This window comes from Rattus norvegicus, chromosome 11 (genome assembly GCF_021556685.1).
Source record: "Rattus norvegicus strain SHRSP/BbbUtx chromosome 11, alternate assembly SHRSP_T2T, whole genome shotgun sequence".
Classification (NCBI taxonomy): Eukaryota; Metazoa; Chordata; class Mammalia; order Rodentia; family Muridae; genus Rattus; species Rattus norvegicus.
Window position 1 is genome coordinate 40,571,597 of NC_141544.1, and position 17,216 is coordinate 40,588,812.

Sequence of the window (17,216 nt, forward strand, 5' to 3'; positions counted from 1 at the left end):
CCATGAGTGTAAATAAAATTCATTTTTTCTACCTAGTTAAAATTTCTCTTTCGTCTATCCCCTCCTCCTCCCCGTGTATGAGAGAGAGAGAGAGAGAGAGAGAGAGAGAGAGTGTGAGTGAGTGAGGGGGGAGGGGGAGGGAGAGAGAATATTGTGAGTTCCCAGGAGTGGATTAATGAGTGTACAGGTGCCTGTGGAAGCAACACACACACACACACACACACACACACACACACACACACACACACACACATCAGGTGTTTTCCACATTTGTTTTCTATCTCAGTTTTGAGGCAGGGTCTCTCAATGCACCTCAAGCTCATCTCTTTGGCTGGACTGGCTGGTCAGTAAGCCCCTGGGATCCTCTCATGTCCCTAGAACTGGAATTCCAACCTGCATATCCCAGGTTTCCTGAGGATTTCAGAGGCTGGAACTCGGCTGGGGTAGCAAGAACTTGAGTAACTGAGGTATCTTCCTATCCAGCCCTGTTGCCTTCCCAAGTGTGTGTGTGTGTGTGTGTGTGTGTGTGTGTGTGTGAAAGAGAGGAGAGAGAGAGAGAGAGAGAGAGAGAGAGAGAGAGAGAGAGAGAGAGAGAGAAGAAAGAGAGAATGTAATATAAGCTGGTATAACTCTGAAGTCAAGGCTGGTTTCAATCTACAGATCATCTTAGGCTTCCAGAGTGAGTCCTAGGTTTGTAGGCATTTGCCACAGTCCTGGCCTTTAGTTGATGCTTCTTGACAATTGTGAGGCTAAGGGCTCATGAAAAGAATCCCCAGAGCATACTTTTAAATTTGTGAATATATGCATTAAGAACCAACTGTGTATAGACAATTGCTAGTTAAAAGTTATCCATTCATTGTAAAAACTGGAGGTATGAGAGGGAAAAAATTAGTTCTACAGACTTAGTGAAGAGGATTATCTTCGGTAAGCTAAACTGTCCAAATACGAGAAACTGAGAGAAGGGAGATGGGCAATAAAAAGCCAGGCTGCAAATATCTACTTGGCCCTAAGTTTATGTAAGCAGGCATATAGCACTGCTCATGGGATCATGGGCATGGTGGCCATTTGGTTCTTGCAACTGAGGCGGAGTGAAGCCGTCTCTTGCTGAAGTCTTCTGAGGTTGAACAGAACAGGTGTTCTGATTGATTCAGGTTGAAAGGTCCAGAGACTTAGGCTCTTCTCCAGAGAAAACAGAGTAACCCTTCACTTGCCAGACCTACAAAATGTTAAGTAGGAAAGTGAACTTGAGGCTGACCACTCCTTTCTCTTTGTAATATGTGTTAGGTGAATATGTTCATATGTATGTGCGCATGTGTGGGCATGCATGTGGGCAGGTCTGAGGTTGGTCTATGGAGTTCTTTCCACAGAATTAATTGAGGCAAGGTTTCTTAATTGAGCCCAGAGCTCACCGATATGTCTAGTCTAGCTACCTAGCTTGCTCTGGGGAACTCCTTGTTTCTGCCTGCAGCAATCTGTGATTATACCAAGCTACCAAGCCTGCCTGGCATGTATGTGGGTGTTGGGGATCCAAGCTCCAGTTCTTAAAGCTAATGCTTGAGTGACAAATAGTTTAATCACTTCTCAGGAATCCCTGGGGTTCCCCCCCACCCCCCGTCACTGAGAAATAGCACAGGAGTTTATAGCAATAGGCACACTTCACATTTAAAGTCAAACCTTAAATTGGTTATTCAAAATGAAAAATGGGCAACAGTCCTTCCTCCGTCTTATGGATGTCCTCCTGAAAGCTCCTTAAACTTCAAAATCCTAATGAAAAGGAAGATGAAGACACAGTAACAAAGTCCAATGTGGCCTCTTCTAAAAACACCGGCTTCGCTGCTTCTCCAGGGTAGACAGATGCTGCTCTAGGCCTCTGGCTCTATTCTACATGTGTAAATTACTCAAGAGTAAGAATTGCCTTTCCCTTTGGCTATGTAGTGATTCCTGTCAGGAACAAGAGACAGTCAGCAAAAGGTAGAGTATACACCGCTACATGGTAATCTTTTCTTGTAGAACTTTGTCTTTTACTCAAAGGATTGTCCAGAGGATTTTATCTAAGTTTTTCTCTTTTTTAGCAGACAATTCTCCACTCAGTATATATCCTATATTTTAATGTATTTACTATTAGCTACCACAATGTGGAATCTTCACTCACAAAGGAGGGGTTTATTTCGCCATCTCCATTAAGTTTCCAATGTACTTATTTTGGATAATTTAATTTCTTCTTCCAAGAAGAAAGATGGGTAATATTTCTTTAAAAGCCAGATAAGGGTTTTGACTTTTCTTTTAGTCACCAACAAGAAACAGAATTGTTATAAGGGTTTTGTTTTGTGCAGAGTCATGTGGGTGGGAGTCCACACTGCCTCAAACAAACATTTCTTTCCCTTTCCTGTTCCTGGTTTTAGAAACCTGAGGTTCCCTCCCAAGTCTAGAAGTCATGTGATTTCCATCCATCCCTCTCGTCCCTATCGGAAGGCTGCATACACAGATATCTCTGCCTAGACTATTCAGCCTGGGGGACTAACATTTTATCTTCATGTTTAAAGCCAATACCTCCAGCTTTCAAATTGTTCCTAGAATCAAGTTCTTTGCTGGCTAGAGAAAAGAAGGACTCAGAACTTGTTTTCGAACAATGCTAGTGCATATGTTTTCTAGAATACTCAGTGGTGGCCGACATTCTCTGTAGATTATTTTTAGTGCACCTAATGACAGAAGCATACCTTTTTACGTTTGGCATTCTCAATTATTTTTATACTTTAAACCTTCAAAATTCATCCCAGATATACTTGAGCATTTTCTCCGAGGTCAGGATTCTGTATAACAAAATGGCGTCCGTTCTCAAAGTTTGAAATATCCCTTAGTAAACTAAGCTTATACTCTCTTATTTGGTGTTTCTTTTTAAGAACCATTTTATAATTTTGTTATGTGTGCATTTTATCATGCCGTCAACAACACTTGTACTTTCCGTAGTATTATTACATCTCTGGTAAACAATGTTAAATATTGTGTCAAATTATCTGTTAAATATGTTGATATTTTAATATTGAGTGATCTGAAATGTCCTATGGCGTACTCCTCTGATTATCCTCCCTACCCTCTCGTCATTCCCTAAGGATAACCTCTTTCAAAAATCTTCGCTACCCTTCCAGAAAATTATATCATCTAAATTATGGTTTTATGCAATATATACTATAAGATATAACATATTATAAATCATACATTATATATTATATATTATACATCATACATTATATATTATATATAATAATGTACATGTATTTCCACGTACATATCCACTCTTGTTATGAATCATTTATATTTCCTTTATAGGTATTCTTAACATGCCCTAGCAGCCTCCTCATCTCACTGGTGCACATACATAAGACAACAAATGTTTTAGTGGCTCAGTAGTATTCTTTTGGATCATGGTTTCATACTGTGTGTTAGGGTCCAAGAGTCACTGAAGGAAGACCCCTGACTCAGGTAGTATGCAAAGGAGACCTTGAAGAGTTTTGGAGACCCGCTCAGTGCTGTGCTTGTGATCTCCTACAGCCAGGTATCCCAGGACTCAGCTCCATTCATCTTCCCTAAGTCATGATGTCACTGATCAATGACCCATTCATTGTCCATGGCTTGCTCTGCGGAGCCCAGTTTGCTTTCCGCGGAACCAAAATTAGTTATGCGTCAGGGTTTGCTTCTTAGTGGACCTTTCGCTGTGAACACGTTACTTCTGTAACTTAAAGTCACTAAGGTCTGCCCGCTCTTGGATGCTTTGGTGTGAAGAACTGCTACGTACTGGTCTGGGATGGAGTGTTTCCAGAGCCTCTCTGCTTCCTCCCTTCTCCAGCTCACCTGGGTCTGGCGGGCAATTGGCATCCGGACCACATCCACAGCTTCCCCTCTAGCAGCTGCCAACTGCATTTTCCCAATGGGAAGAGAAGCAGGAGATGGAGAGGAGAAACGTAGGAAACAGATACATTTACTCTCGATACATTTACTCTGCAGGCTGACTTCACGCCTGCGCATTAAAAGCTCCCTTCTTCCTGCAAGCGTTACGTCTACCGGTCCTCTGTGCTCCCTCTCTTGCTTGTAGAGTCCTAGATCTTTGTAATTTTTTTCTTTTTCTTGTTTCATTTTTTACTGGTTATTTTATTTATTGACATTTCAAATGTTATCCCCCTTCCCAGTTTCCCCTCCACAAACCCCCTGTCCCTTCCCCGTCCCCCCTGTCTCTATGAGATCTCTGTATTTTAAACTCTTCTAGCTTCTTTATCCCACTCTCCCCCTCTGCACATCGCCGGTTAACCAAACTATGTTCAGCCCCCGGGTTAAGTTTGTCATCGTGTCTTGTGTGGGCTCTGAACGGATATTTCCTCCTGACCTCCCACACTACAGCGCTTGCTTTGGTGTTTAGAGCTTGTGCTATGGTTCAGCAATACCTCCCCTGCACCCATAATACACCGATTTCCTGCGACACTGCTGGAATCTGTGAGCAAGATACAACCTGGAGAAGACACAGGAGCCTGGATGGTAACCCGAGTGCTGTGTGTGTGTGTGTGTGTGTGTGTGTGTGTGTGTGTGTGTGTGTGTGAAATCTTTGTGTGCTTGAGTGAATTTCATAGGGCAATACACTCATTTGAAAAAGTTTTTGCACGTGTCTATGTTGTGGCATTCTTGTGTAGTATGTGTCTATGTAGCCACATGTGTATGTCGGGTGTATGTGCACACGGAGGCTGACATGGGGAATCTTTCTTGATGTATCTGTATCTTACTCACTGAAACTGAGCCTCTCAGTTGAACCCAGAGCTTACCCCTTTGCCTAGTTTATTATTTATTTATTTAGAGGTTCTTTGTTTCCATTTTGGGAACTGCAGAATGGCAGGTGAGTCACCACACCCGCCCTGCATTTGCATGGGTGCTGGAGATCCAAACTCTTATTCTCACAGGGTATTTTTTAACCTTATTTTTACTTTTATGTGTATGGGTGTTTGCCTGCACGCGTGCATATGCACTACATGAAAGTCTGATGGCTTTGGAGACCAGAAGATGGCCTAGGAGCTTCTAGAACTGGAATAACAGATGGTTGTGATTCACTAGGGTGCTGGGAATTGAACCCAGGACCTCTGGAACAGCAGCTAGTACTTTATTATTATTATTATTATTATTATTATTATTACTATTACTATTATTATTTATTTTTCTTTCATACAATATATCCCAACTGCAGTTTCCTCCTGCCCCCACCCCCACCCAGATCCACTGCTCCTCTGCTTCCCTTCAGACAGGAGCAGAGCTTTCCAGGCACATCAACCAAACATGGCATAACTGAGAGAATTCTCCACAGTAATGGGATGTCACCTCAAGAATTGGATTACAAACCACACTCCCCTCACCCCTACTCTCCCTCTCCTATGCTCACTTGCTTGTCCTCAGGAAGCCTTCTGCTATACTAGGCATGATGACCCTTTGTAGCCAACAGGTCTAGGGACTCACAGTCATCCGACTAAGAATGGCAGCCTGTCCATTAACTTTGCTTGTCACTTCCACCAAATGCTAGACACAGCAACTTAAGGGAGGAGGGATTTCTTTTGGCTCACAGTTTGAGGTGCCTACCTCTGCAGGGATGGCATAGCCACAAGAGACCCTTGGCAGCAGGGGTGTCAGCAGTTGGTTACGGATGAGCAGAGAGAGAGAGAGAGAGAGAGAGAGAGAGAGAGAGAGAGAGAGAGAGAGAGAGAGAAGAGAGAGAGAGAGAGAGCGAGCACGAGAGCAGAGAAGTCAGGCAATGTTTTAATATTATTATTATAAACTTCACTTTTAACCATTTTAAAGCCAAAACGGTAATGTTAGAGGTTCAGATGTTCTGTAGAGAGACTTATTCAATCTTCTCTTTCTTTATTGGATACTTTTTATTTACATTTCAAATGTTATTCCCTTTCCCAGTTTTCCATCCATAAGCCCCTTATCCCATCCCCCTTCTCTTTCTTCTATAAGGGTGTTCCCCCACCCTAAACCCTCCCCCCTTCCCTCCCTCCCCGCCCTGACTTTCCCCTACACTGAGGGGGGGGGGGAGGTCCAGTGGGAAGGGCTTCTCCTCCCACTGGTGCCAAACAAGGCCATCCTCTGCTACATATGCAGTTGGAGTTAGTCCCTGGAAGCTCTGGTTGGTTGGTATTGTTGTTCTTATGGGGTTGCAAGCCCCTTCAGTTCCTTCAATCCTTTCTCTGACTCCTCCAATGGGGACCCCATTCTCAGTTCAATGGTTGGTTGTGAGCATTCGCCTCTGTTTTTGTCAGGCTCTGGCTGTGCCTCTCAAGAGACAGCTATATTAGGCTCCTTTCAGCATGCACTTCTTGGTTTCATCAATATTGTCTAGGTTTGGTGGCTGTATATATATGGGCTGGAACCCCAGGTGGGGCAGGCTCTGAATGGCTGGTCCTTAAGCCTTTGCTCCAAACTTTGTCTCCATATCTCTTTCTATGAATATTTTTGTTCCCCCTTTTAAGAAGGACTGAAGTATAAATTCTTAATGTAGAGAATTCAGTGATGTGTTAATGGCTGCACAATAATCCATCAGGTGAAGGTGTCCCAGGCTGTGTTTCCTTGCATGCTAGTTTCTGAACACCTTCTCCATAGATTATGGATAAAAGTTATTTAGTTTTTGCTCAGCAATAATCATGATGAACACATACATTTTTACCGTCAGCCTTTTAAACGTGTTCACATTTGGTAAGCCATTTTTTTTAGCAATTGTAATTACTTCATAAAGTATTATTGTGCCCATTTTCCAGAGGCAAAGAAAGGTTAAATGACTTGCGAGTTTTCCATTCCCTGCACTGGGGTTTCGGACTGTATGTAATGGAGAAAGTGAACAGAGCACACATGTCTCTTCCTCCTCTTTCCTGACTGTGGCTACAGCCTAAGCAGCTGCTCTAAGCTCCTGGTGTCTTGGCCTCCACCAGCATGGGCTGTAACCTGTAACCGTGACCTAAAAGAAACCTTCCTCCCTCACGTGGCTTTCATCTGAGAGTCATTTTATCACAGCAACAGGAAAGTAAAGTAGGGCAAATGGCAAATAGTTATAGGATGGAAATGCTAATTACCCTGATTTGATTATTATCCATTGTATTTATGCTTGGGTTGTCTCATTGTGCTCAAAATAAATATAGCTGTTATGGGTCAAATTTTTGAAAATGACAAGAATAAAACCCACCACATTCTCCTCAAAGAATGACAAGTTCACTGCCCCCCATTTGGGAATACTCATTTTTCCACTCCTAGCTGCAGGCAATCATGATCTGCTCCCTCTGTTTAGAGCTTGGCTGTTACTAGAGATTTCACATAAATTATACCACATAAGATGCAGTCACTCATATCTCACTTCTTTGCGTTAGCACAGACTTTTCGAGGCCTGTCATTTTTCCTCATGAGCCAGTAATTCATTCCCCATATCACTAAATAGTATTTAGTTCCATGAACCTACCACGTTTTGTTCATGACTTGCCATTTGGAGAAAATTTGACTTATTTCCAGTTCAGGGAAATGTTAGTTTTCTGTTGCTAAAATTCACAGAAGCAACACAAGGAAGGAAGGGTTTGTTTTAGTTCATGGTTCTCCCGAGCAGCCCAGGTCTGGTGAGGTGGAAGGGGCAGGAGCTTGAAGCATCTGGTCACACTGCATCATAGTCAGGAAGAAGAGGGATATGAATGCTCAGCTCATGTTCTACTCTTTATAAACTCCGGATCCCAACCTAGGGAATGGTGCTGCCCACAGTGGGTGGGCCTTCCTATGTCAATGAGCCCAATCAAGATAATTTCTCACAGATTGTCTCTCATCTAGATGAGTCTGGATCACATCAAATTTTCAGTTGAGTTTGACTGTCACAGGCTATCACAAAGCACAGAAGTATTCATTTCTGTTTGGTAAATTCTTATAGCTGAGTTCCTGTGCCTAAGTGTAACTTCTTAAGAAGAACTGTGAATGCATTTAATATTTCTACTAGCACATCTGAGCTTCTATTTGTCTCATGTTCCTCAGAAGTCATTTAAGCCATAGGCTCTGGTCCCCAAAGCAGTGACTATTCCCTATCTTTCTCTCCCAGCTCTGTCCTCATCCCATCAGGTGCATGAACCATACTGGTACCAGTAAAGTTGAGCACTTGATTCCTCAGAGGATGGGTGTGCAGTGAGGTATTCATGTTTCCTTGTGTATCAATTTCTTTTTCTCTTGCTGTGATAAAATACCACGACAAGAAGCAACGTAAGAAAGAAAAGGATTATTTTAGTAGTTGTCTACAGTTCCAGAGTGATAGAGTGTGGTATGATATATGTCTGTGTGTGGTGGTTTGAATGAGAATGGCCTCCCACAAGCTTGTATGTTGAATGCTTGGTCTACAGTTTGTGGAACCATTTGGGAAGGATTAGGAGGTGTGGCCTTGTTGGAGAAGGTGTATTGCTGAGGTGGGCTTTGTGAGGTTTCAAAAGTCCATGCCCGTCTGAGTTTCTCTTTCTCCCTCCCTACCTCCCTCTACCCCCCTCTGTTTGATAGCTACACATTGGGATGTAGAGCTCTCAGCTACTGCTCCAGAACCGTGCCTGTATGCTTCCCTCCATGATAACCACGTACTAACCCTCTGAAAATGGAAGCAAGCCCTTGAATAAATGTGTTTCCCTTTATAAGTTGCCCTGCTCATGGTGTTTCCTTACAGTTATACAACTGTAACTAAAGGTGGAAGGGAAGACACGCAGGTGGGGTAGGAGCTGGGTGACCACATTTTTATCCACACACAAGAAGCAGAGAGAGAAAGAGAAAAAAGAGGAAGTAAGGCAAGGCTGTATCCCCCTCAAAGCCCACCCCAAGGCTCTGCCAACTGGAGACCAATTATTGAACTAGATGAGCCTATGAAGACATGTCATGCACAAGGGTTGTTTCTTGCATGGTAGTCCTTCTTTCCCATTCTTGGTTGAAATTACCGCAGGCCCTTTTCCCCCTGATTTTTTTTTTTATGGTTGTGATTCCTCATGTTATGGGACAGTTTTCTGCTGTCACCACACATGAAAGTCCAGATATCTAATTTGCAGTGCTTGCTTATCTGGAGGAAGGCTGTACTCTTCATTCTCTGGGTCACAGACAACAATGGAAGCCAGCATGTCATGTGCTGTTTGGTCTGGGTACCATTTCCTAAAAGGTGCAAACTCATTCAATCAAAGCTATGACCTGTCAACCTCTTTGAAATAGCAATGATTTGTTGTCTTTGGCTCCAGTGTTTATGATCTGCTAGTCCTTGGGTTAGGACTCATGGCTTCTTCAAGAAACTGTTCACCTGTGCTCTATGCCAAGAAGCCCATCTGTTCTCAGCGTCTGTGGACCGTTGTCAAAGCCAGAGCTGGTATCATCCACAGTCATCTTTCTAGGGAAAATAACGAGTGCAGTTGACTCGAGCTGCCAGCTGCGGAGAGGATGTGAAATCACTTTTCTTGCCCACTCTGGTTACAGAGGACAGGATGGAATGATTTAAGACAAATTATTTGGGCAACCAATTATTGTCCCCTAAGCAGAATCTGACATAGAAGAAGGATTTTAGGTCATAGATTAAAAATGAAGCTTACGACCTAAAGAAATGTTCAACATCCTTAGTCATCAGGGAAATGCAAATCAAAACAACCATAAGATTCCACCTCACACCAGTCAGAATGGCTAAGATAAAAAACAGATGCTGGCGAGGATGTGGAAAAAGAGGAACACTCCTCCATTGTTGTTGGGATTGCAAGCTGGTACAACCACTCTGGAAACCAGTCTGGCCGTTCCTCAGAAAATTGGACATAGTGTTACCTAAGGACACAGCTATACCACTCCTGGGCATACACCCAAAAGAGCTCTAACATATAAGAAGGACACGTGCTTCACAATGTTCACAGTAGCCTTATTTATAATAGCCAGCAGCTGGAAAGAACCCAGATGCTCTTCAACAGAGGAATGGATACAGAAAATGTGTTACATTTACACAACAGAGTACTACTCAGCTATTAAAAACAATGACTCCATGAAATTCTTAGGCAAATGTATCATCTTGAGTGAGGTAACCCAGTCACAAAAGAACACACACGGTATGCACTCACTGATAAGTGGATATTAGCCCAAAAGCTTGAAATATCTAAGAAAAATTCACAGATCATATGAAGCTCAAGAAGAAGAAGCACCAAAATGTGGATGCTTCATTCCTTCTTAGAAGGAGGAACAAAATACTCATGGGAGGAAATACAGGGAGAAAGAGTGGAGCAGAGACTGAAGGAAAGGCCATCCAGAGACTGCCCCACCTGGGGATCCTTCCCATATGCAGCCACCAAAGCCAGTCACTATTGCTGACAGGAGCCTGATATGGGTGTCTCCTGAGACGCTCTGCTAGAGCCTTACTGATACAGATTAAGGTGCTTGCAGTTAACCTTCAGCCTGAGCACAGGCCCCTCAATGGAGGAGTTAGAGGAAGGAACAAAGGACCAAAGGAGCTGAAGGGGTTTGCAACTTCATAGGAAGAACAACAATATCAACCAACCAGAACCCCCAGAGCTCCCAGGGACTAAACCACCCACCCAAAGGGTATGCATGGAGGGACCCATGGCTCCAGGCACATATGTGGCAGACGATAGCATTGTCTGGCATCAATAGGAGGAGAAGCCCTTGGTCCTGTGAAGACTCTTTTCCCCAGTGTAGAGGAATGCCAGGATGGTGATGTGGGAGTGGGTGTGTGGGAGGAGGAACATCCTCATAGAAGCAGGGGGAGGGGAGATGGGAGAGGGGGTAACCAGGAAAGGGGATAACATTTGAAATGTAAATACATAAAATATCCAATTAAAAAACGAAGCTTATATTAGCTCCTTATGTTACCTTTAGTGAGGTATTTATTTTCCTAAATCTCACTAAAAAACAAATCATAGTAGACTTATAAAATAAATATAAATATTTTGACAAATTAGTTGTATGTTTTAATGGGTATAGTATGATATTTTAACATGTGCATACAAAGTACACCAACTACATTAGGGTAAATGACATTTCCCTCTGTTCATCATACTTCTGTGTGTGTGTGTGTGTGTGTTTGTGTGTGTGTGTGTGTGTGTGTGTGTGTGTGTGTGTACATGTAAGCACATGTGTATAAATGTAAGTGACACATGACATCCAAATCAACTCTGAAGATGACTCTAGTTGCCATCTCACTTGAGCTTGGGGCCTCTCTTCGGTTGTTCACTGCTGTCAGGAGATCTGGCCCACAAGCTCACAGCAATGCTTCTGTAGCTGCCTTTGCTGGAGGGTGTAGGACATGTGTATTGTTGTGCCAGCTTCTATGTGGGTTCTAGGGAATCCTCATTTCTGCAGAGAAAAAGCTCTATCCAGTGAGTTGAGCCACCTCTCCAGCCCTCCTAATTTTCTTGAAGCACATGATGAGTTCTGGTGAACTGTGGTTGTCAATCTGTGATGTATAAGAACTTACTCCTTCTGTGTCTTGGTATCCAGGATTCCACTTCTCTCGCCTTTCTGCCCCCTTCTACCCTACAGAGACTAATATTACACATTAAGATAGACATGTAAGGGGTCAGGGATTTAGCTCAGTGGTAGAGTGCTTGCCTAGCAAGGCCCTGGGTTCGGTCCCCAGCTCCGAAAAAAAGAAAAAAAATAAAGATAGACATGTAAGCTTTCCCATATGTGAGGAGACTTGTCGCTTTGGTCTTTCCCAGCATGCATGTTTGATGGGATTATATGACAGTTCACTTTGTCGTGATCTGTTAATAAAAATCCTTATTAGAAGTATTCATCTTTTCTTAGCATTCCAAAAAGATACTAACTTCAAAACCTCCTACGTGTCACATGTTCGAAAGACGTTAGCATCTTACATTGAAAGGCAAGCAGACGACACAGGGTCAGTGCTGAGTCACAGTTTTTTCTGGCTTTGGCCTTCATGTAAATGTACAGGCCATCTGTTCACTCTTGCAGATGGCAAATTGTTGCAAATGTCCCATTGGAGATTCTCCATCAAACTTTTATTTAAATAACTTCTTCCGTAACTACACTGTATTTACCTTTCCTTTACTCTTTGATATCTGTTTTTAGGGTCCCGAATCCTGCAATAAGTTTGCTTAGCTGAGGTTGTCAGGGTGTGAGGAGAGCATGGAAACCACCCAGCGCTACTTCCTGAAGTGTGCACCTATCATCCGTGAAATTATGAAAATTTTATATTTTTTCCATGTGAACTACCTGATACAATTAACTTCTTGTAGGTTGATATCGTTATGGAGGTGAAGGCAGTTACAGGCTAGAATGAGGCCTGTCATTGGACGAGAAGGAAGGAGGGGCAGAGAAAAGTTTTAGAGAGGCAGAGGAGACCGGAGTGAGAAAAAAAAGCAGCTGAGAGAACATGGCGGCAGATGTTAAGATTCTTCTCTGCGCATAGATACAGGTTGTTATGACTATTTTTAAGGGATAGATGTGTACAGGATTTTGTGCTGTCTAGATGGACAAATTATATCTTATCAATTGGTTCGGAGGATATTGTGTGATATGTTCTTTCATGTGGCGACTTAGTTGATTTCAAGAGAGTGTATGGTGGCAGGACACACGGGACCCGCCTTGGAATTGGGATGTGTATGCCTGGCGTGGTGGAACCCAGCCAAGAGAGCTGTGAGTGAGGGTGGGGCATCCCGACAGGGTGCCATGTTGGAACGGCTCGCAGACAGCGAGTCAGAGAGTAGATGGGGGCAGCGTGGAGCCGCTGAGATAAATTATCGCTCATTCCAATAGCCTTGGAGAGCCAGAACCATCTAGAGAGCGTGACCACCAGGGTACGATCGGGAATTGGTTCCACAACACTTTTTTATTTTTGCCACAACTTCTAAAGAGAAAATTTTTAATCTAACTTTTTTCCCTTTGAGATAAAATCTTACTGTAGATCCCTGGTTGGCCTGCCACCTACTAGGTTGCTCAGACAAGCCTTGGATTTGTGAGCAATCCTCCTGCCTCTGTCTCCCTAGTTCCAGCTATGGCTCAAAACATTTCTTCTTTTAAAATAGTGCTTCTGCATGTTCCTGTTACTTTGGGAGGACTTTGCTGCAGAGGAAAAGGCTGTCTCATGAACCAAACACAAACAGAAAAGGAAATACCACAGGCCCACGTTCTCTTGTAAGAGGTAAAGGCCCACCCACTGGAGACACCAGTTCCTATAGACCCCACCACACCCTAACACCACCAGCCACAACAGATCTTTGGGGGAGATTTACTGACCCTGGCAGTAGCTTCGCTGTGTCACCTCAAACTGCAAATGTCACAGCCACAGTGCATGAGAAGTGTTTAGTTAAGGTGGAATCGGCAGCCAGGCATGGCGGTACACAACTCTGACTTCAGCACTGAGAAGCTAAGGTAGGAAGGTCGATAGTTCAAGGATAGCCTAGGCCACACAGTGAGTAAGTGCCCTACCTAGTGAGACCTTTTCTCAAAATGCCCTCCAATCCAATTATACGGAAAAGGCATCAGTGTTGTGTATGTCCGGGTAGTAAAGAAACATGGTATCTCTCTATATGAGGGGTTTGGCGTCTTCAAATGTCTGGTATCGGCTGACAATCTTGAAACATATCTCTCAAAATAAAGAGTAACCAGTGTACAACGCTTTTTCTGGTTTTTTCTTTCTTTTCTTCCCCCTCCCTATCCCCCTCCCCTCTCCCTACTCTTCTCCCTCCCCCTCCCCTCCCCTCCTCCCCCTCCTCCTCCTCCTCCCCCTCCTCCTCTCCCTCCCTCCCCCTCCCTCCTCTTCCTTCTTCTTTTTCTTCGGCAGTGAGAGGGCAGTGTGTATTATAAATCAGTGAGTTTTAAGGCCATTGATAGTTTTTAAGCTTGACGATCCATCAGAATAATTTTCTGTCTAAACGTATGACTGAAATTTATAACTTCATGCACTGTACTGGGCACTGTATTAGACTCTTTATGACTGTTGTTTAAGTCTCAGAGCAAACATATAAAACAAACTCTAATATCTGCAGCTACCAAGATACCTGATTGGCTGAGGTGCTGAATAACTTGCCCGGGATCGCAGGATTTCGGTTTAATTATAGAAACCTTTGTTATTGTATTATACCACCTGCTTCTTTGTTCAAGAATGTGGATATGTAATGCCTAATGAATTTTCCTTTGAATGCTTTCTTATTTCAGTCATAAAGTGAATAAGTGAGTGGAAGTTTTGGGGATTTTCCATAGGAAATGACCTTCACAAAATGTTTCCCTTTTTGTCATTCTTTTGGGACATCATTTTCTTCCAAATGGCCCTTGAACGCTCACAGTGCCCTTAGAAAGTGTGAGAAAGAAAATGCCATTCTTATTTTCAAGGACTTTGGACTTACGGACTTCAGAATGTGATATAATAGAAAGAGTGTAGACTTTGGAACCAGACGGAGCATTGAAATCTGCCTTCCATACTTTAAGAGCTCGGTTCTTTGAGACTTCCTAAACAATGATCCTAACTGTAACACAGAACTCACCCCCATGTCCTTCATGGATGTGGTAATTCAAACCACAATATAACAGAAAGATCTCTGTCTCAGAGCCTTATCCACAAGACATGTCCCACGAGTGGTATTCCTTCCATTTGGCTCCCCCTCTGTGGTCACAGTGTTTTAACCTACCCATGAGGCATTGCGGTCACTGTGAGTGAGAGCCAAGTGGGGAAGACAGACGGGAAGAGCCAGTCCTCGACATGGCTAGTGTGGCCGTTTATCCACCAGAAGGCACGGTGCAGCGATGTTCACAAATGTGCAAACTCTGCATTATCGTCAGGCTAAGTTAGGTTTTGAAATACATTCATTCGAGGGCCAGCTGGTGGTACAAGCCAGTGAGAACCAACCACACAAAGTTATCCTCTGAGTTCTATACATGCAACACACACACACACACACACACACACACACACACACACACACACACACCCTGGGGAAAGGAGGAGGCATGGAAACCTGGGGACAAGCTTAGGATCCCAGAGCTCTGCTGAACAGGCACCCTGCGGTACTGGCAAGTTCCCGGGAAGGTGAAAGCTTGCTCCTGCCACAGGAGGAGGAAGGTAGGTGCAGCTTCCTGGCACGTGCTCATCTGCTGCTGCAGACTGCAGTTACCGGAGGCCATGCCTATGTGATTCTGCCTGCTACAGACTTCTCCTAGCCGCGTCTCTTTATTGAATTCTAGCGAATTGCACAATCCCGGCTTGCTCGCCTTTGTTAGGATTTCCTTCCCTTTATCTCTAGCAGGAAAAGTCTTATCCCCTGGGATTTCCTCTGTGACTTAAACAAAGCCAAACAAGAAAAAAAAAAAAAAAAACAGCCACGATAATTTAATGAACTTTCTAAAGACCTCTTTATGATTGAACTCCACCCCCCACCTCCCCACCCTAACTCCCCCAACCCCTCAAAAGACATGGCCTCTCTATGTAGCCCTGGCTGTCCTGAAACTTGTTCTGTGGCCCAGGCTGGCCTTGAACTCTTGCAGAGCCACTGCCTCTGCCTCACAAAGGCAGATTAAAGGCCTGTGGCATTATTGGCCAACTTCTATTTTCATTCTTAAATGCTCATTCCTAGTTTTTTTTTCCTTCTCCTGGGGTTTTTGAATAATTTAAAACAAATGTGAAGTTTTGTGTATATCTTCTCCCTAAACCTCTCCAAAAATAATTGTGTGTGTGAGTGTATATATATATATATATATATATATATGTGTGTGTGTGTGTGTGTGTGTGTGTTATCAGTGAATAATATATAATTCATACTTCAGCATGCATCTGTCCACAGATATTTTTGTACACTGTACATTTATGACCTAAGAAAATCATTGGACCTCTGCTGCCCCCAGCACCCAGCAGGAGACTGTTTTAGAATACAGCAGGCTGGGTTAGTCACAAGGGATTTACCTCTTAGAACTCTGGAGGCCGAGGTTCAAAATCAAGGCTCCGGTACCTGGGGAGGGGAGGCTCTTGCTGCTTCCTCCCTGGAAGATGCAAGGTACAGAGGCTGAGAGACAGAAAAAGAGAAGGAAAGTGTGTGTGTGTGTGTGTGTGTGTGTGTGTGTGTGTGTGTGTGTGAGAGAGAGAGAGAGAGAGAGAGAGAGTTTGTGTATGTATGTGTGTGTGAGAGAGAAACACAGAGAGACACACAGAGACAGAGAACTGAGAGAGACAGACTCAGAAAACCTGTCACCATAAATTATAGGGTGTAGCTATAAGTAGCGTTATTTAAGGAAATCAAATAAAAGTACTTTCAGGATCTTTGGGGCTCAACGATTCTGGGAAGCCAAGTAGGCTATGGGAAGCCCAGTCTCCAAGTCAAGAATTAGAGCTCCTTAAACTAAGACAAAATCAGGATCTGATAACCAAGATTCTAAAGGGTCAGAGGTCAGTAACAGACTCGGTGACACCTAGGTGGAGACAGAAATGATGTCAGAAGTCCATAAGCCTAATCTTAAAAATGTACATTTTGCTACCTTGGAAAAGTAACAATACCCAAGTGTCATCTAGGCCCTGCTGTGTTTTCTTTGGCTTTGCCACCTCAGTCTATAGGAAACAGCTACTGGGAAGGCAGTCTCTGAGTAACAGCAATTACAGGAACGAACAAGTCCAATACCACCCTTGCCCAGAGGCAGTGTATCCTGAGTCAGAGGGCCTTGGTCTTAACCGCAAGTTAAAAACTTAAAAACCTTTTAAAACTTAACGTTCATACTACTTTTATAATATCAAGCCCCCCAACTAAAAAAATTCCAATTTGTACACATTTATAACTCATGCCAGATAGCTGCATATCCCATAGGGGTTTACACTATAGATGTTGATTTAGGTAGGGAACTTGTTTTTAAGCCATACAACCCAAGGGTCAGAGTTTTATACCAGACAGTAAAACGCATTCTCATCCTTACAGATGCCAAGAAACCTAAAAGAAAATCCGCATTGTAATTCTATGTAGGATGCACGAGCAACATTGTATCCCAGCTAAGCACTGACTCAAAGGTCAGTAGGTCAAGGTTAATGAAAAAACAACATTGTATCCCAGCTGAGCACTGACTCAAAGGTCAGTAGGTCAAGGTAAATGAAAAAGTCACAGCTAGATGCTTCGCTGGGCCAATTATAATCATCACACATCGTCAAAAGCCAATGAGAAACAGCTGAAGAGGTCTTCATTTCTACGTGAGGAGACAGACTCAGAGAG

The 17,216-nt window shown here is 43.4% G+C and overlaps 1 long non-coding RNA gene across 22 annotated transcripts in view; it reads left to right on the forward strand.

Annotated features, from left to right (window-relative positions):
* The window catches only part of LOC134480966 (uncharacterized), a 55,693-nt gene that overhangs the window by 15,477 nt on the left and 23,000 nt on the right, over positions 1–17,216 (forward strand). For 4 of the 22 annotated variants that reach the window (XR_015633237.1, XR_015633254.1, XR_015633251.1 and 1 more), the window contains one exon: positions 13,059–13,174. The exons of 11 other annotated variants lie outside the window; for them this stretch is intronic. This is a non-coding gene — a long non-coding RNA (uncharacterized LOC134480966). Of the gene's footprint in view, positions 1–4,017; positions 4,528–13,058; positions 13,175–14,678; positions 15,092–17,216 lie in introns of those variants that run through there. 7 more of the 22 variants (XR_015633235.1, XR_015633252.1, XR_015633247.1 and 4 more) reach the window with 5 other exon arrangements.